This window comes from Sturnira hondurensis, unplaced genomic scaffold, assembly GCF_014824575.4.
Source record: "Sturnira hondurensis isolate 20B ecotype Veracruz unplaced genomic scaffold, ASM1482457v3 Scaffold0023357, whole genome shotgun sequence".
Taxonomy (NCBI): domain Eukaryota; kingdom Metazoa; phylum Chordata; class Mammalia; order Chiroptera; family Phyllostomidae; genus Sturnira; species Sturnira hondurensis.
Window position 1 is genome coordinate 2,374,347 of NW_028095988.1, and position 21,256 is coordinate 2,395,602.

Sequence of the window (21,256 nt, forward strand, 5' to 3'; positions counted from 1 at the left end):
ATTCTTTCATCAGTAATTTTCTTCTATTGAAGGAGAGCTCAGTGGTTTGCCAGTTCTTCCCAAAGCTTTAACAGAATTAAATACTGTTCACTGCATGCTATTAATAATCTTGGGCAATGTTTTATGAAGCTCCTGACTTTCTCTTATCCTGCTTGTCCTTCTTCTTCTTTACTCTGGCAACTTTCTCAGTCAAACTGTTTCTTCTTGGGGTGCAAGGGTATTGCATAAGACTCAAGGAGCATTGCACAGGGAGCCTTGGGCTTGGCCTTCGCCCCAGCCCTGCCTCCATACCCCAGGGCAATTGGCTTGTGGCCCTGATCTACTGGCTTAACCTCCCAAGGCCTTGTGCTTGTTTTTAAAAACTGAGTGTTGGTGAGGCCTTCTGGCTCTCTATGTCTATGACTTCACTAAGGTTTCAGGATTCCTTAGGATTTCCAAGATGTAACATCTTTTTCCTTCTTTCTTCCCACGTCAGCTATGACTCCCAACCTTCCAACAGTGAGGACCACAGCCCTTGTGATCCCAACCTTTCATCATTCTCTCCTGCCTCCATAGCCCTCAGCCCTTTCCGAGGATCATCCCCATTTCTCACCTCTGTTCCCCTGCTCTTCTCAGAAAGCTTTCCTCAGCGAGATCTCCTTCCACCTCTTGTCTCATTGAAATGACTGCCATAGACATGTGAGATCTCTCTTTCCTTTCCCAGCAGTCCCTGCAGTCCCATAATTCCCTCTGGGGTTCTTGCTATGTAACTGGAAGCCAAGTGTGGTTTGAAAGCACTCTGCTCTAAAATTACCCCAGTGTCTTGAGGCTCCTCTTGATCAGCTGTAATCTGGAGTACACTGTTGCTCTCACAGTCATGCCAGGATCCAGGCTACCTCAGGATCCTCTGTAGCATCCCTAGACCTGTTTCTTGGGTGTGGAGAAGAGAGGGGCCAACAAACCTCCTCTGTGGCAAACTGATACACTTATTGGCCTTTCCCCAGTCAAATTAAGCGCACAGAGATGTGCTGTCCTGTAATAGAGCTTTAGACTATCACCCTGCCTCAGACTCAATCATGCATTCTTTCAGGCATCACTCATTCCTTAAACATAGGGGACAACAGCACAAAGATGCTGAGATGGATACAATGACCTTGCAGAGGTCACGGTAGAAGGGAACACACAGATAATAAAGGATGGAGACTAACAGATGGGTCCCATCTCCTTCTGCTATACATAGTGCTCTCTCCAGAAGAATGGGGACTAGAGGCCAGGTTGAGGTGAGGGAAGGGTCTGGCTGAAGCTGTTTACCTAAGTGATCATCACTCAGTAGCCAAGTTCCTAACAAGTATACTCATTCCCCTAGACACAGTGACTTACAAATATCAGGAGGATGAAAAGGCAGAGGTTTGTGATGTGATAAGCAAGCACATCATCAACTTCCCCCTTCTGTCAGAGATTTCTCCCTTTCTATGCTACCTTGCTTTCCTTTTCTCTCAAAAACCAATCTCACTGCCATTCACAGGGGAGGGTAGGAGGCTGTAACTTATCTTAGTACAAATGAAGACCCTACTGTGACCTTGTACAAACCATGCAGAGAGAGGTCCTATGTCTCTAATATAATGATTAGAGACTGGAGTACTCTTTCAAATTTGGTATTATCTTGGAAGCACATTCATTTGCTAGGTATCAATTTCTAAAAGAGTTCTAAAGATACCCAAGGTTTTTGGCATCACTGGTAGTCATAACACTAGACCATATATTTTTAATGAATCTTTGGATGAAAAGAGTGAATACTTGATAAATATGTTTAAAACTGTTGCAAATCTATACATAACTACATAGAGGTGAAGAGAAAATATAGGTATAGTCTATGACTGATATAATCTTCCTCATGAGTCTTAACCTTGTTGTATAGTCAAAGTAAAGATAACAGTAACTTGTCTATCAATAGGAGTTCAGTCTATTCTAGTTTTGAGAGGCTTATTGGGGTAAATGCTCAGAAATTCTGTTCTCCCTACCCCACAATGCTGGCAGGGTGTATGGAAAATGGCCTTGGACCTCTTGCTTATCCTTTGCTGACCTCAGAGCCCTTGTGGGCTCCTATTGCCAACCAGGTATCTGACCAGTTTCTGGTTTCCACAGGGGACCTTGTGGTTCATTTGGGGCCTGAGGCACTTCCATTTCTGGCTCACAACTTAAGTCTCAACGACTTCTTCCATCCAACCTAAGCCCTCTGATGTAGGCTCACCATGAAGCCCCCTGTCATGCCCACGGGCTTGTAGCTCAGCTTGCATTTTTATTTCCCAAGGAGCATCGGGAACTTACAGGACCTTGCATGACACGTGAGCCTTGAGTAAGACCAGGGAACACTGATGCAGGCCATTGTTTGAAGTGACTATTTTTATCTCTTAATGTGGTAATCTCATGTTAGTAATGGGGTGCTCCACTGATTTATTCCCAGAGTACTGTTATGGAATGGAACACTCATTTAAAAAAACCTTTGCTTTTGGCTTTCCCAAAAGCTAGCTAGCTTCCCTACCCTCCTCTTAAGAAGGCACAATTTTCAGACACAAAGAAAAAGTCAAATGGTAATACCCTAAAACAATAAGAATATCAACCTTTGCATCCATTGCAATCTCAGGTTTCTGAGATTTTAGCAAAAGAATCACCCATACAAGAACAAGAGGGCTCGAAAGGAATTAGCTCATGCCAGTGTGGAGTCTGGCCTGGCACTGAGTAGGCAGATGCAGCCACTCCCCCTCCCAGGGAGGACCGCTAATGAGCTCAGCTCTGTGGTTTAAAGTGCTATCGATTTGTCAATGACATTCAAGTATTTCTGAAGATTAGGGTTTGAAATATGCAGTTTCAGAGCATTTTACCCCAAATGATTAAATCTAATGGTAATTAGAATGATATATAGAAATGAAAGGAGACTTGAACAGTTCTTTCCTTAAATCTTATTATCTTTTTGATAAACCAATTAGCTTTCTGTTCAGCATTGTTTAATTTTATTTTTCTTTATGGTGAGTTCAAAAATGTTAAGTATTGTTTCTCAAAGTTTCCATTACCAGCAGGACTCTTAGCAAGCAAATAGCCACCAGATGCTTAATAGCTTAAACTCACAATACCAGATGGGAGGGATTTAAAGTGATTCTTCCTTTTTGTCCTCTCTGTCAAAGGGAAAGTTCACTGTCACTTCAGAGGGAGACATCTAGATGAGGTAAGGACCAGAAACTGGTTCCTAATATGCAGAGACATTTTGGCATCACAGAACACATGATCCAAGCAGAAAGAGGAGAGGTCGTCATGTGTGGAAGAAGGGCACACCTTTTGGCTACAGAAGGCACTTTCTTCATGCTGGTTGGGTCAGTCAATAATAGGAACAGCCCCTGCTGAACAGAGAACTAGTGCTGAGGCTTGAAGCGCCAGAGCTCCCATATTGAAAATACAGGTGGTTACGTATGTGGAAGATTGGGATTGCAAGCTCTCTTCCGAGAACCAACCCATGGCCCCTTCTCAGAGAATCTACTCCCTTTGTCTCTGCTAAGACCTCCCATCATCTACTCCTTTACCTTCTGCTCAGGTGATTTGACCATGTGACTCCAGCTGAATCAATCAGATGCTGTCTCCCGGGAATGCGGACCTGGGTCTCAGAAACATAGCAGGTTTCTACCAGGCACATGAACTATAATTTGGGTATGAAGTTGGGACTGAGGCACCCATGTTTGGACATGGTTAAGTGAGCAGAGAAATATAATAATGAAAGCAAACATTTGCAAAGTTCCAGGCACTCTTCAAAGAACTTTATGTATATTGATTCACTCAATCTCCCACAACTCCTATGAGGTCAGGAGTTGTGGGAGATTGAGTGAATCAACTCCTATGCCACTGTTATCTGCATCCCCATTTTATAAATGAGGACACTAAAGAACAGAAACTTAAGGAGCTTGCCCAAGGTCATGAGCAACTAAGGGATTGAGCTGGCATTTGAATCCATAGATTGCCTTTAATCTTACGGTAAACTGGAAGGCGGATAGGAGAGAAGGGGAGAGAGAGAAAGAGAAAGAGAAAATAAAGCATGTGTCCTAAAGAGTCAGAAATAGTGGACAATATAGTTCTAGAGAGAAAGAAATTTGGAGAGACAAGCCAGCCTGGCTCTTCCCAGTTTTGCAATTTCTGGAATCAGTCCCTATGAAGTTTGGCCTCATTTCCTGCCTTTGGTTTCCACCAGATCCCTCTATTTCTAATAAATTTTCTTTTTTGCTTAAGCCAGCTTGAATGGGTTCTGTTCCTTGCAACCAAATGATCTCTGGCTCAATAAATTGGTATAGGAGGGAATATTTTCCAGCAGATCTGAAATTAGATAGGATTGTGTTATGTTAATCAGCTAGAGAAGTATGTGAGAAATCTTTTAATTGTGCTCTTTCTTAAATGCACATAGGATACTAAGCAGGGATGATTCTAATTGCTTTAATAACCTAGATTAAAAGTCATACAAAAGTATGGTTTAGCAAAGGGGGTGCAACCTATGCCCAGTGGCTGGGAGCTGTGCCATCACACTCCACTTCTACCTAGTGAAATTGGACTTAAATTGCACAGATAGCTTTTAAGAAAGGGAATGATCAGTCAGAAAAAGGGTGGGTGGCGTGTTCTTTTTTTTTAAGATGGCTCATTCTTAATTAGTCTTAACTTTTGTTTCCTTGATAATGTGTTTTTAATTACTGCATGAGTTCTCCATTGCTACACTACAAATCATCCCTAAAGCTCAGTGCCTTAAACCCATATTCTTTCTCATGGCTTCTGTGGGTCAGGAATTCAGACAGTAGAAAGCAGAGATGGCTTGTCTTTGCTCCACAATGTCTGAGACCTCAGTCGGGAAGACATAAAGTCTGAGTGTGACCAGGGTCTCTGATCATCTGATTTGGGAGGCTTCTTCACTCATATGCCTGGCTCTTGTTCCAGGTCATTCGCTGGTCCCTTGCTCCACCTTTCATTCAGAACACTGACCTGAGATTTTTCTGTGTGGTTATTCCACATGACCTAGTTTGGTCTTTCTCACAAAATGGTTGTTGGGTCCAAGGAGTGAACATCTCCAGAGAAAAACCAAGTAGAATCCATACCACATTTTATGATCTAGACTGCAAACTCACATAGCACCCCTTTTGCCTGCCCAGTTTAAGTAAGAGATGGGAACACAAATCCCACCTCCTAAGGCGAGATGTGTCAAAGTCACATAGTAAGAATATTAAATCAAGTGATAGATATTTTTGGAAAACTAGCCCAGAGACAAAATACAATGACAAATGTTGATTTTTTTAAACAGACATATTTGGGAGTCTGTACATCTGCTACTTTTTTAAAAAGCAGAGGAGTTAGTAAATTCTTAAGTAGCCTGGTTGAAAATTTCATCACTTGAAAAGAACAGGTTTACAGCAGGAAAAAGTGGTACTCCAGACCTGATTCTGTCTGCAAAGAACTGTTAATCATATGAAACTCTTGAGAGCTTGAGAGTGTCCATCCTATTAAAACAGGACAAGTCAGATGTGTACCTTTGGATTTATCAACTTCAAAAAGTTCAAAATAGATGATACCGTGGTGAGAACCTCTGAAAGATGGTATGTCTAAAAATAAAATTCAGAACCTAAAATTGTTAACAATTCTGATGAGGAAAAAAAAAGAAGAGGTAGCTAAAGAAATCGGCATGTCTGCTAATGAGCTCTGGTTGTAAGAGGACACACACAGAGATGGAAGAAGGGGTACAAAATCAAGGACAGAGGAGGTCTGCACAGAAGGTATCCATCCAGCCATGTAATATGAAAAATATAGACATTTACTGAAGAAGATACAAGAAACATTGTAAATAGGACAATGATGCCTCAGTCCCCTTAAAAGTAGGCACCTTGGGACTTCACACGGTTCTCCCAACCACCAGCAGCTGCCCCATCGTGTTTTCCTGAATCTCATCAATGGTCTGAAATTTCTTCCCTTTCAAAGGCAATTTTAGTTTTGGGAAAAGGCAATTTTAGTTTTGCAGGGTGCCAAATCTAGTCTGTAGGGGACTGAGTCACCTGGGTGATTTGATGTTTCACCAAAAAACTCTGCAGGAGATGTGATGCATAAGCAGGTGCATTTTTGTGATGAAGCTGCCAATCACCAGTTGCTCATAGCTGCGGCCTTCTGAATCATCTAAATAGTTTCTGTGGAAGAATGTTCTAGCTTAATGCAAAATCTGATGCAGGTTCATTGCTCTACTTGCTCAGTCATTTTTTAAATTTAATTTAACTTATTTTTAATTATATTTTATTGACTATGCTATTACAGGTGTCCTGATTTTTCCCCTTTGCCTTCCTCCACCCAGCATCTCCAGCTTCCTCAGGCAATCCCCCCACCATTGTTCATGTCCATGCATATAAGTTCTTTGTCTACTCCATTTCCTATACTGTACTTTACATTCTCCTGGCTATTCTGTCACTACCTACTTGTATTTCTTAATCCCCTCACCTTGTCGCCCATTCCCCCACATCTCGCTTCCATCTGGCAACCTTCAGAATGCTTGCCACATCCATGATTCTGTCTCTGTTCTTGTCTGCTTAGTTTTTTTTTTTAGATTCAATTGTTGACAGATATGTATTTATTGCCATTTTATTGTTCATAGTTTTGATCTTCTTCTTCTTCTTAAAAAAGTCCCTTTAACATTTTGTATAATAATGGTTTGGTAATGATGAAGTCCTTCAGTTTTCCTGTCTGGAAAGCTCCTTATCTGATTTGCTAGCTAGAGCAATCTTAAGTGTAGGTCCCTGCTTTTCATGACTTTGGATATTTCTTACCAACCCCTTCTAGCCTGCAAAGTTGCTTTTGAGAAATCAGCTGACAGTTTTATGGGAACTCCCCTATAGGTAATTAATTTCTTTTCTCTTGTAGCTTTAAAGATCCTCCATCTTTAACCTTTGGCATTTTAATTATGATGTGTCTTGGAGTGGGCCTCTTTGCATCCATCTTCTTTGGAACTCTCTGTGCTCCCTGAACTTGCATGTCTATTTCCTTCACCAAATTAGTAAAGTTTTCTTTCATTATTTTTCCAAATAGGTTTTCAATCTTACTCTTTCTCTTCTCCTTCTGGCATCTCTATGGTGCAATTATTGGAATGCTCGAAGTTGTCCCAGAGGCTGCTTAACTATCCTCATTTTTTTTAATTCTTTTTTCTTCTTGTTCTGCATGTTTGTTTTTTGCTTCTTTATGTTCCATATCATTGATTTGATTTTCAGCTTCATTCCCTTTGCTGTTGTTTCCTTGCAAATTATTCTTTATATCCTTCATNATAGGTTTTCAATCTTACTCTTTCTCTTCTCCTTCTGGCATCCCTATGGTGCAATTATTGGAATGCTCGAAGTTGTCCCAGAGGCTGCTTAACTATCCTCATTTTTTTTTAATTCTTTTTTCTTCTTGTTCTGCATGTTTGTTTTTTGCTTCTTTATGTTCCATATCATTGATTTGATTTTCAGCTTCATTCCCTTTGCTGTTGTTTCCTTGCAAATTATTCTTTATATCCTTCATTTCTGACTGAATCTGTTTTATGCTGTTGAGGTTCTCAAAGTCTCTTGTGCATCCTTATAACCAGTGGTTTGAACTCTGCATCTGATAGATTGCTTATCTTTGTTTTGTTTATTCATTTTCTGGAGTTTTGGTCTGTTCTTTTATTTGAGCCACATTACTTTATCCTCTCATTTTGGCAGGCTCTCTGTGTTTGTTTTTATGTATTAGGTAGAACTGCTTTGACTCTGTATCTTGGATATGTGGCCTAATGTAGTAGATGTCCTGCAAAGTCCTGTGGCACATCCTCCTCTATCACCCAAACTAGGTACTCGAGGTGCACCCTTCATATGGGCTGAGTATACCCTTCTCTTGTAGTTGAGCCTTGGTTGCTGTTGGCAGATCAATGGGAGGGATCTACCCAAGCTAGTCAACTGCAAGGACTGGCTGTTATCACTGACAACCAACCTCTGCCCTTCATGGAGGATCAGCTGTGCAGGGGCAGGGTGGTGGTGCTCCAACATGGTCTGTAGCTGTCCACTGGGTATGTTGGTCCTGGGGTTTCCCAGGTGGTGCAGGCCAAGGTCAGTCCTTACCTGTGTTTTGCCTGGGGTCACCCTGCCTGAGTTATAAAGCAATCTGAGATTGGTGCTACTTGTGCAGGGCTTAGAGATCCCAGATGAAACCAAGCTGTGACTCTAGGCTGGCTTCTGCTCATTCTGGGCCTGGGGCTCACTGAGGCTGGCTATTGCTTGTTCAATAGGATTTAGGAAGTTGTGAAGCCTGAGCCAAGATCAGTCATTCACATGGAAAAGCAGCTGGGGTGGGCCCATAAATTGGGTGGGGCAAAGTCCCTGGGGATCTTCAAGGTGGGTCAAACAGTGTTAGCCAGGTTGATGGAATCTCAGATATGGCACCAGCCTGCCAGCTCTGACTGGATGGATGTGGTTTCTTTAATTACATAGGTGTCAGACTTCCATTCAACTCAATTTCTGATGTTCCTGGGTGATAGTTGTTCTATATTTTAGGTATAATTTTGATGTAGTTGTGCGAAGAGGTGAGCCATGTCTGCCTATGATGCCATTTGACCAGAAGTCTCACTCAGTCATTTTGAATGCGTTGGCCACACAACACACATGCTCACTCAATGGTGTCCACCACCCCCACCAACTAGCCCATTGAAGTCATCATTGTTCATGTATGTGCTTTCCAGTCACCTCTCCTCAGCTGCCAGGTTACATCAGTGCAAACCATTCTTGTTCTATTAACAATGACTAGACTTTTTTCCAGACAGACCTCATATATAGAAGAATGTCATTAACTTCTAAGAATATCAGAAGAGAGAATAAGCGTATAAAAAGCTAATCTTCAGGGGTTGCAAGGAGCTAAAGAAATAGTCAAATGATCCTTCTATTTACTGAAGAAGAGGGAAAAAACAGGCACAATCCATTTCTAAGTGTATCATATAGTTTGTTAAAACAACTAGTTAACATAATGTATAATTAAAAGAGAAAACCATAAAAAATATCATTCTGTAAAATTTCCTACACTTGATAGAAAGACAGCAGAATACCTTCCTCCTATTTTGCCTTCTTCTTCACCATTATGGAATTTGAAATTTAGGATCACTACTTATTTTAGGCTGCTTAGGATAGGCCCAGTTTATTCCTGTGGCTCACATGTAATTACTAGTAGTGTTCTATGTCCTTCTCAGTCTGGGTTTCGCTTTGCATAGTGGTCTAGATAGGACAGAGATGGCTGCATAATTCATTGGACCCAGTGCAAAATTAAAATGTGGAGGCTCTGATTCAAAATGTAGGAAACAAAGTACTATTAAAGGTACTAAAATGTAAAACTTTTTCCTTTCATCTGCACTCTCTCTTGACCAATCATGGTGGTTTTTATTTGCTATTTTATGGCTCTCCAAGAAAAATATTAATTATTAACATGAATTTTACCTTTCATCTTTATATTGTATAATGCCAGTTTTAAATACAAAATAAAAGCATTTAACTTGTATGTGGAATCACCAAAATTATACAATTCATATTTTATTGTTCATACATGTATATATATTTTATTCTTAACACTGAACAAAAGAGACTCAACGGTTTTGACTTAATCTTTGAACATGCACACATTGTGCCAACACTTTTTTTGCCTTTAGCTTATTGAAGAGAAAGAAAAGACCAAAAGGAAAAGAAACTAAGGGCTGTCTTATTTTTCCTTTATCTTCTATGTCATAATATTCAACATAAGTGATTAGCTAACAGAGAAGTAAAACAAGTAAGAAAGGGTATGAGTGCCTTGGTCATTGGTATTTCTTAAAAATACCATTGCCTTCTTCTGTGTACAAAGCAAGTTGTGGTTCTAAGGGAAAATGTGGTTTCTCAGATCTGTCCTCACCCCATTCACTCAGTCGTGGATGTAACACACCTGTACGCCTGTACGCACTTTGAGTCTGACTGAACTCCATGAAGGTCCACTGGAATTCTGTACTAACGGGCCCGGTGAACACTGTATCTCCTCTGTTCATGTGTGCACTCCTGTGCCTCATCAGATTTCACTTGCAAAACACAAATTCAAAGATAAAAATCAAGAATTTCAAGACAGCAACAAGAGGCATTATACCATGGTCATGCACCCGTGAAGCCCCTAAAAAGGTGATTGTGGACGGTTTCCTGAACCTGAGTGTGCACCAGAATCACGTGGCATGCTTGTAAATGCACAGATTACTGGGTGCTGCCCTTCTGCATTTCTGGCTCAATAGGCCTAAGGCAGAGCTCAAGAACCTGCATTTCTAACAAATCCTAAAGTAATGCTGATGCTTCTGATCCTGGGACTACACTTTGAGCACCACTGGTACAAACGGTATCGTCAGGGCATCTTGTTAGAATGAAGAATCTGATTAAGTAGTTTTTGGGTGGGATTGGTACTTCTGGTTTGCAAATGCACTTTGGATAGCAAGAGTCTAGAGTAATGGACTAGAGTAGATGAGTCTAGAGTAGATGATGAGAAATAGAGGAGGGAGAGGGGTGGGATTTGAGATGGCCACGTTGATAGGAATTTAATTGCTTAAGTGGAGACAGGGGTAGGATGCACCTCAGGAATCCTGAGTAAGAGAAAAAGTAGCAGAAACAGTGAGTACATGAATTTGGCCCAAGCAGAGGGTCTTCTTGGGGAAGAGGGCACTGAGGAAGGAGAGTCTGCCAGGGCCAGAATGCAGAATGCAGAAGGCTTGAATGTCTCCCTAGAAGTAATAGTTTTGGAGAGTATGCTGGGGATATAAACCCCCAAAGCAATTCTTTACACCCCCATTGCCATTACACCCTGGTCATGCAGTCAAACTAGCATTGACCAAGGGACTAAACACTCCAGGAGTTTAACTTCCTTTGGGGGGCATCCTGTGTTGAGCTCCAAGGCAGCAGGGTGTGGTATCAGAGGCCTGTCTGAGTTAGAAGATCTGGCTTCAGGATCTGGCTTGGGTGGGTGACTCTGGGTGAGCCAGTCTTGTCCTGCCTCTCTGTAGGGTTCCTCTATGCTACATGGCATCTTAGAGGGTCTCTCAAGTCTCTTCAAACAAAAAGACTCCACAGTTTTAGGGAGCTGTGTGTTCCACACCATACGGTGTGTTCCACCGCAGCCATGAGGGTCTGCACTAGTCTCACCGTAGCCTGCTGTGTCAGGGCTGAAGAGGAGGCAGGGGTGTCACCCCGTGCTTCCCAGAGCAAGAGGAGCTTCATGGTGCCCCTGCTCCCACCTCTTGGTGCTTCTTTACAGGATTATGAGCTGAGTTCCCGGGGACCGAGGCAGTTCCTGCTTTCAAAGAAGCATTTCCAGGAAATTTATCTCAACCATTAAGAGCTAAAGCAGACACAAGTGTGCCAGGAAAGGGTAGAATGTAGTACTGAAAACAAATTATGAAATTGGTGAGTCGGTGGCCTGAATCAATGCAATATGTGCTGCAGCTTCTGCCCACTTTCCTCTCTGCTTACTGAGGCCACAGACTTGGGGTTTGGGGGACACTTCCACAGCCTGGGTGGGGGCTGTTGCTTGGGTTTGTTATGAGTGGGAGGGAAGAGAAGGTCACTGACCAATAAATAAACATGACTCCAGCAACTTGTAGATGTTAACTAAAACTGTGTACAAAAGATCAGAGGATTGTTCTTTGTAGGCTGGAAGACAGTTTATCTCCTTTGCTGCAAGAACAGAGAGAGCACCCTTAATTTATTTGCCTTTGTTTGGCTCTGCTCAAAACCTGGTCAAAAAAAGGGAGGGCTCCAGGCCTCACCCCCGACCCCTGTGGAGGTGGGTAAACCCACTTCACTGGGTTTTTAATCCCTGGGGTAATCCCTTCCTTGCATACCAGGTGGGGGGTAGGGAGACCCCCTTATTTCCAAATCTTTGATCTGGTGGAAGCAAAAGAGAGAAACATCTATAAAACCATCAGGCAGATGAGGAGAGGTCTTGCAAGAGGTTGTAAGCAGACAGTTCCCCTTTGATCAGCCGCCCTAGATCCTTTTCACAGCCTGGGATTCCGGGTGCAAAAGGCCCTTTGTGTGTCCCCACAGGAAACATGTGGCTTAAGAACAATTCGATTTTCCTAAAAGTTTGGAGAGATTGTGCACAAGGACTTCAATTTTCGTGAAAAGAAAACAAAATGAGAAAGAAAAAGAAAATATCAGCCCAAATCATGAAGTTGATCCGTGAGTTAGCAACAAACTGGAAACTCTGCCTGTTTCTTTCATGTAATAGGATACCCTCTGGCCTGGCAATTCCACTAAACTCTATTAACGGACAAGGGCATGCAATATATTTTTATTCCCCACTCCCCCGTCCCACAGCAAAGGGAGACAAAGCATTTGCTGTCTCTCACTGTTGGATTTTTATTTCATGCTATTAAAATGTCAGAAAAACAGAAACTTAACAGTCAGACTTTTTTCACTAGGGCACAAACAGATATTAGGGTTGACTGCTGATTTCCAGCTAATTTAACGTGTGTGGTCAAACACTTCATAGAAAGACTAATTCATCGTGGCTGGGTCTGTCTGTGTGCGTTTCTGTGAATGTCTCTGTCCCCTCCCACCCCAATGCCACTTAAAGAGAAAGTTTGCAATCTGTCTTCAAATCTGGTCAGTGAAATATATCACCTTTTGCGAGGAAATATAAACAGCTTCATGTTAGTGTTTAGGGAAAGTCTGTGATTTGGAAAAAGGAAGAGACTTTTCAAACGTGGCCTGTTCTAACCCTATTAGCCACAGCTCTCTGGCTTGCTCCCTGAACCCGGCTCCAGGGCAACATGACTGTGAGCCTCCCCAACCCCAGTGGCAGCCACATCCCAGGATTACCCCATTTCCTGTTGCAGCCCTGACATCCCCCTGCCTGTGCATCAGCTGGGAAGCAGAAGTCAGATCCCCGGGAAGCTGGCAGGTTACCCTGGCATTCACCATGCCTCGCTGCTACTCAGACCCATTCTGAGTCCACTGGAACAATCTCTTCCTTTGTTATACCACGCTAGGTGCCTACCTCCTCCTCAGCACCTTTGGTCCCCCACTAAATGAAAGAGGAATCTACTACTCCACTGGCCAATACTAAGTCCTGGGACTCAAACAGGGCTTCCACCTAATTGTTAAATTACCCAAGACACCGTTACCCCTGGAAGGGGAAACTAGGCACCTCATGGACAGTTAGGATGTTCTTCCTTGCAGAGACAGAGCCACAAAATTAAATGCTCTCACTGTTCCTGCACAGAAGGCCCCGGAGCTGGGAACACGGACTGCAACTACAAAATCAGAGCAGACTCTAAAGATGTGAACAGCTAACATGGACAGCAAGGATGGGGTCCTCTTCAAGAGAACTGATCGGGGGTGTCCTCATAAAGAAAAATATTTAAAATTTGAATTTCCCTTTTTTGAATAATTTTCCCCTTTTCCCTGTCCTCAGCTAAACACACACACACTACAGTTTCACAATTGCATCTTTCCCTCATGATTATCGACAAGCACCAAATATTTTTTCCCTGCCTCTGCCCAGTAGTGCATAGTTTCCTAGTGTGCAAACAAGAACATTTGTGAACTCCAGATACTTACATCTGAAATACAAATGTATTTAAATATTCAGGGCTTGGGTCTTCGTGACCCTAAATATCTAATCAGAGTAGTCAAAACCTCAGGCAGTTGGAGACAAATCAGTCTAAGTAGTCACATATTCATTTGTTCATCTGAAAAATAAACCCTCAGCATCTTGCCTGTGCCAGCAACCATCCAGGGAACACAGAGAACAAGATACGGTTGTTTGGTGACATGTAAATATGCCTTCGGTGGATTCATCAGACTTCTCACATTCTTGGTATTACTTTGGCTCTTTAAAGAGCCTCTTTCAGGGTCTTTGGTTCTGGCACAGCCATCTCAGGTGGTCGGCTCCTGTCTGTGATGCAGGCAGTTTGGGCTACTTGCAAATGGGGCATCATTTCCACTCCTTCTCCTTGTGGAAAGATCTATGTGCATTTTGTTATTTTAAATTCTTCCTCTTGGAGGTTACTGGTAATCTTAAGCCTGTGTCTGGGAGAGCACGTTCCAGACAGGGAGGCTCTCAAAGGGCCAGTTGTGGCTTACAGTGAAAAGGCCAGAAGGTCCAGTCCTGTGAGGAAAAGAATGGTAGGGTTAGCTAGAAAAAGTGAGTGCTGTTATTTCTGATGTGTCCAGACTTCCCTGGGCTTAACAACAATGGAACCTGGAGTCTAGCCATAGCTGAAGATACTTTGCCCAAATCTGGGAATTGGATTACGACAGGATGGGGTGGGGGGTGGGCGGTTGGGAACAAGAAGTGTGCTGAGTCGCATTCCAGGGGAAGCAGGCTTCCAAGAGCAGGAGACAAAATTAAGTGTGAATGTGGGGGGCAGCTGGACAAGGGAGACAGAAGCAGAGGCCTCCCATCTAAGAGGTCCTTCAAACCTAGTGGCTCGATGGATCAGCTTTTCATCTTCTCACCCAGAAACAGGGTAAAAGCCCTGAGCTGCCATTGTTAGGTTCTCGGGCCGCCTGGTTTGGAAACTTGGCATCTTCTCCCAGGGGGGCTTTCAGAGCTCTCCCTTGTTAGCAGTTTCTCAGGTCTGTTCACTTGGCGGCAGCTGTCCAAGGACTAGCCTCTGGAGGAGTCAGGAACTCAAAGGGACCTCAGGGTCCCTCATCCTTCTCCATGGAAAACTGAATGAGTCAATTCCACCTTACTAGGTAAATCCAAGAAAAAAACGCTCTCTGTGACAGGATTCACAAGACATATTAGTAAATCCTTATGATGTATGCTTTTCATTTTTATTGGAATGTCAAGAAATTGTCCCTGAGCACCTGCCTAATAAGCTATTTCTCATTCTCCTCCTCCCCCCAGTCCCTGAGCCCTTTCCTCAGCGCCACATTGTAGGTGAGTCCTCCTCAACTCCTCTCTGACTAACTCCTCCAGTCACACTTAGCGCTTCCCTGACACAGCCCGCTCTTGTGTTGGGAACTTGGGGGTGTGTTTGTCGGTGTGCTCTACCACACTCTCGCCTCCCTGGGGGTGAAGGCCCTGGCTGGTTTTTCTTTCTTCTCTCTCAGCACCTAGCACTACACTCACCACAGAGCAGAGGTGCTCCATTGAATGTCTGTTAGACGAGTGAATGAAAGAGGGGCTGAGTGAAGGAGCCTAAAGGTACATCTGACATGCATGTCAGGTGACCGGCCACGTACAGATGGCGAGTTTGGCACCCGCGTGCCGGGGTCACTTTGGGCCAGGCTGGTGCTAAAAGGACACCACTGCTGCTTGCCCGCCTTCCACAAGCCAGAAAGGCGTCTTTGCCCTCGGGGCTTGCCCCTGGTAGGATATGGGTCCTCCCGCGTTTTCAGGGCCTTGATGAGCATAGAATGAATGCTCCTTGAGACGCCATCATCCTCTGTTTGCATTCTTTTCTTCCTCTGGAGGTATAAAAATTCCCACAACAGATTGGTACCTGTTCTGTTAAATGGCTCCCATCTGCTCTCTACATCCCCCTCAAGGCATTACCTTCTCTCTGTGTTTCCTACAGGCCTCTCTTGGGCTCCTTCTTCCTTTCTAGATGAGCTCCCTTGTTCCTAAGCCTCCGTACAGCTCCCCCAGCTGATCCTGGAACCTCTTACTGGGCCTCTGGTAGGACATAGCCTCAACTCAGTATCCGTGGCTTTGTGGCAGATGATACTAGAGCAAGGTCAACCCTGTTTTTTCACATGCCTCCTTGGCCCGCCACCTACCCAGGCCCACAGCTCCAGAATTGCTGAGCCGAGGTAGTTTTTTCATCCAATTTCACAGCAAAGTTGGGCTGGACAATTGAAACTTTTGTTAGGAAGTAGGGAGTTCTGCACGCTGTCCCAGGGGGACACACTTCGTTCTGAACGTCTTCCCAGACTCCCTCCCCTTTTAGTAGACTCTCTAGGAGGGCACCAGTTGCTTGGGGTTGGCCATCAAGGAGAAAAAGTACTGGAGTACTTTTTCCCCCAGCTCTCTGTCCCAGCTTAGCCGAGCTCCTGACAGTAGTTTTTAAAACCACATGGGAATCTTACTGGAATACAGCCTTCTAGCTGTATCAGTCAAAGTTCCAACAGGAGCCAGACAGCAAAGTCAGGTTAGAATAACTGAGGAGGTTATTTATAAAGAAGCAAACCGTGAACAAAGATATGGTTGGAACACGGGAAAACCACAGATGAGCATTCAGAAACCCAGGTCCAGTGGCAGCGGTTACTCTCCTTGAGTTCTATGGCACCAGGGGAGGGGTGAGTTCCCAGAACCAGGAAAGAGAGAGCTGTGTGGGGTTGGGATGCTTTGAAGAAAAGAAACAGCCAGACCAAGGCTGTGTCACAGGAATGGAGCTGGGGGAATAAGTATGGAACATCCCTCTCTTTCCTTGTTGAGGCTCTTTCTTGGCTGAAATCAATCAGAAGCCAGAGGGCACGGACCCCATGGCTACAGTCCTTTTTTGGTGTGGAAAGCAGAGTGGGGAAGGTCAGAGTGAATCAAGGGGGGCAAATAGCTATCTGGCACTTTCCTCATACGATATTGCCCTGCATCATAGCCTAATAACTTAACTTCCTTCCTAGTGTAACTAGTGTTTAGTCTTAGTCCCTAGAGTCACTGGGTGGGCACAGTTTACTGGACACCCAACCGCAATACCTCAATTCTGTCTGCACTTCTCATCTGGGGTAGATAGAAGGGGTTGTGTTTGTTACTGTGTGTGCCCATGTGTGCACAGTTGTGTGTGCTTTATAATCTCAATCCCTCCCAGAACATGCTTCCTCCCATAGTAGTCCTGGGTAGCAGCCCCCAGCATCTCTGTGCGTCTGGCCTTGCAGGGGTGACCCCTCAGCGCAGCTGGTGGCCTCATTCCCTCGAATCTTGCCCTGGTTGCCACCCACCTCCACCTTTTCTTTCTGTATCTCATTTTGTACCTCCCATCTACCCCGTCCTCTCAGGTATCACAGTAGCTGATTAAAGCAACAATGAGCCAAAATGAAAGTAACAGTGAAGACTTTACTCATTTACTGTGACAGTATAAGCAAGAGGCTAAAACTGGAGAAGATGCTGTTGCCCTGTTTTGTCTTCCCCATGCAGCAGCACACCAGTGGAGGGTCAGGGGATGGGCAACAGACATGCGGTCGCCTCACTGTTGAGGGAGCCCTGAATAAGAGTCTCCAGCAGCTTCATGGACCTTGCAGTGGGAAAGAGAGGGGGAGGCACAGGAGTAGAAAAGTGCTGGGTACTGATTCACACTGGGATAAAGTGTCTTTAAGGTTTTCCCTCCTCCCTCCATAAAGAGGTCTCAGGAAAGGTACCTGAAGACCTCTGCCCAAGGCCTTCGACACAGAGATCTAAGAATACTGGATCTAAGAACACTGGAGGTGGGAATGTGAAGAGTATGATGGGTCAGGGGCCCAAGACCTAGACAGCAACATCCCCCAGAGGTGTGATGCACAGGCTCTGCACCACATCTGGCGTGGGCAGGACAGCTTTCCCATTGAGGTCTACCAGGTTTGCAATCTCGGAGGGTCAGGCCCGAAAAAATCACACCTAGGTTTTCATTTTTTAAGATTTTATTTATTTATTTTTAGCCAGAGGGAAAGGGAGGGAAAAAGAGGGAGAGAAGCATCAGTATGTGGTTGCCTCTTGCACGCCCTGCACCAGAGAAGCTGGCCTGCAACCCAGGCATGTGCCTTGACTGGGAATTGAACCAGCAACCCTCTGCTTCACAGTCCGGTGCTCAGTCCACTGAGCCACACCAGCCAGGATGCACACCTAAGTTTTTAACCAGAAGACAGGCTCCTCAAATACATATACACACAAAGTGGGGGAAATACACCAAAATGTTCACAGTGATTCCTCTAGATCAGAGCTATCAGATATGTAATGTGGGTCACATATGTAATTTTATAGCTTCTAGCTCACACATAGCAAACACAAGGTGCATGAGCCGAATCTGGCCCTCCACCCTGTTTTATCCGCCTGGCATCTTGTTTCTCACTTAACTGTTAGGGAGTTGTTACATTTGTACAGTCCTAAAATCACATTCGGCCCTTTGAAAGCAACTATGAGGTCAATGTGGCCACCGGTGAAAATGAGTTTGACACCCCTGTTCTAGCAGCTACATAATAAAAGAAATGGATGAAATTAATTTCAATAATATGTCATTTAACCCAATGTGTCTAAAATATTATAATTTCAAGCATGTAAGTATTTTTTAATATTTTATTTATTTATCTTTAGAGGGGAAGGGAAGGAGAGAGGGAGAGAAATATCAATGTATGGTTGCCTCTGCTGAGGACACACAATGTATCATGTGTCCCCTGCGGGGAACTGGCCTGCAACCCAGGCACGTGCCCTGACTGGAAATCGAACTGCAATCCTCTGGTTTGCAGGCCTGTGCTCAATCCACTGAGTTACACCAGCCAGGGCTAACATGTAAGTATTTTTAAAATTACTAATGATATATTTATACTCCTTTTTTGGTATTAAATCTTTAAAATCCAATGTGTATTTTATACCTGCTGCATGTCTCAATTCAGATTTTCACATTTCAAATGCTCAATAGCAACATATGGCTAGTGCTACCATATTAAACAGCATACTACTAGGTGTTAGAATTGTGGATTCTTAAAAAGTATTTTTCAAGTTTTCTATCTACCACAAACATGTGTTTCAAATTTTATTTTACAATCTAAGTCTAGAAACATTATTGTATCTACGTTTCATTTACTTTTATTTTATTTTAGTAAAAATTTCTTCAAAAACTCCAGCCGTGTCTATGGTTGCTTTAGAAGGAAAGGAGCTACTTCCATTTTGAGTGATTGAGCCCTGAAAACATCGCCTGGACTACCCTTGGTCTAGCCTCAGAACCTCAGGAAGAGGAGGCGTGGCTATGGCAGACAGAAAGGTCTGAAGTGGGGGGGGGGGGGGCTGCTGGGCAGGCCCCTGAGCTGGCTGAGGGACTTCTCTTGGCCTGGTGCTGCTTCTTGTGTGGTCCTGAGCACCACAGAACTGGGGTGTGACCCACACAAAAACAGGCAACTCTTTTTTTTTTTTTTTACCAACTCTAGGTGTTTTTCAAGGAATAAGTAGAACGCTAACTTTCAGCTGCAGACAGAAAAAGAAGATTCAAAGATGCATGCCAGCTCTTCTCTACACCAAAACGTGAGTGTTTGCTGTTGTGCTTGGGACAGTGAAAAACAATTTGCAGCAGGGAGTACACAGTCTGAGGCCGGTAGGGAGGGCTTGCAGGTTGGTTAGTTGGCTGGTTGCTTTGGAAACAGCTGCCATGAAAAAATAGCAGAGATTTCACCCCGTGATTAGAGGCAGCAAGGAAATAAAAAGAACCGTGAAGTGGGCATCAGAACTCCTTTCCCCAACCTCTCTATGTCACCTTGAGCAAGGTACTGCCCTACCTAGAACATGTCCGTTTCTCCAGGGGATGAAGTTAGGACCACAGGATGACCTCTAAGACCTACTGTAATGAAAGTGTTTTGTGATTTTGCCTCTGGAGGAAGCATTTACAAGTCAGGCGACCCAAAGATAAGTTGGAAAATGACTTCCAAGTTTTATTCTTGACCCAGCTGGGGCCAGAAGAGGAGAGAGTCTGCATTTATCATTTGGACTAACGTCGTGGAAAAGAACTGCCCAGAGCCGAGGCCCTGAGGAAGCAGGATTCAGTGACCACTGCCTGGGCAGACAGTGTTAGCAGACACAATACTGCCGAATATTTTTTTCCCACTGGAAAAGTCCTGTTTGGTCTGAGGCAATGTTTTCCACAGCTCCAGGGGGCAGTGGTCATTTCCTAATGAGGTTTTTCCTGTGTTGTGCAGCTGTGTGGTCTGGCTCTCACGACACTGAGTGTTTTTAAGCTGAGCCTCACTTGGGTCCTCCCGAACTGAGGGTGGTTGGTAACGCAGGCCCAGGGCATTCTGTGCTGCGTCCTCTGGCCTTCAAAACACAGTTACATCCTTTTCTTCAGTACCTCGGAGTCTAAGGGTAAAGAATGTATATAAATTAATTTAATTAAATGAAAAGGTTGTGATGTATATATACATATATACACATACACACAGGGGTGAGCAAAAGCAGGTTAATAATAATAATAATAAATAATATAATAATTAATAAGTAAATAATAGTACAATAGTAAACTTGTGTTTTATGTACTCACAACTGTAAATCTACATTGGCCTACCCCCTTGTGTGTGTGTGTATAAAATGCCTTGAGATTATGGTGTTAGATACACACAATTACAAAATGCAGAGGTGTAGGGACCTTGAGAGATCATCTAGTGGAATCTTCTCATTCCACAGAAGGGAAAACTGAGGCCCAGAGAAGGAGAGGGACACAGTCAGTCAGACAGAAGACAGCTCTCCTGACTCTGGGTCCAGGTCCCCCGGACACTCAGCCAAGACCTGTCCACTGCACTTCTCCTTTGCAGGTGTGGGGAGTGAGGTGACATGGGAAGAGAGAGAGAATTTAACTTACTCTGAGTGGTTTAATAACATATTTCAACCCTATATGTACTTCTGCTTTACGCAATATCTCATTTTCTGTTCCCTGTCCTTTGGTTTTCAATGTTTATGACAGACAATGGGTAGAAGACATGGACCCACCAGTTCATTCAACGAACATTTACCAAGAGGCTTCCACTGCTGAAGATGCAAGATGAGAGAGACACTGGTCCTTTGTAGCCTGGGAGATTTACTTCCTCAGCCAATTGCAGTTCAAGGCTACAAGCTCAGCGACATCCATGGAAGGCTCTGCTTAAGGAGCACAGAGGAGAGGCCGTTTGTCCTGTCGGGGCAGGTCAGGGATTGCGGAATTTAGCAGATGGAGATCTACCTTCATAGATACTGGTTTTTTGTTCAATAAAGGAGTTGAATTCAGTCTCTAGTGTAGGTAGGTATTTATATTTAATTCTCAACCATCAAATGAAGGCCCTGAGAACAGGTCCTCCCCACAATTCAGTCTGCAATTTATGTAGCCCCTTTCTCATCTTATCTTTTTTGTGTTTGGTTTACACTGCCTACAAGCCTCTGCCAAAGTCCTTCTCATCCCACTAAAGAGAGTAGGCTAGGCATGGGCATGACTGAGCATCATTCAGGAACCACAATGCATCTGAGGATTCCCTTTTCATTAAGAGGCTAGGCGAGAGCCTGATGGGAGTGAAAGTTAATCTCCTGGGTCTCCTTGAATAGAAGTCACTTTAAAAAT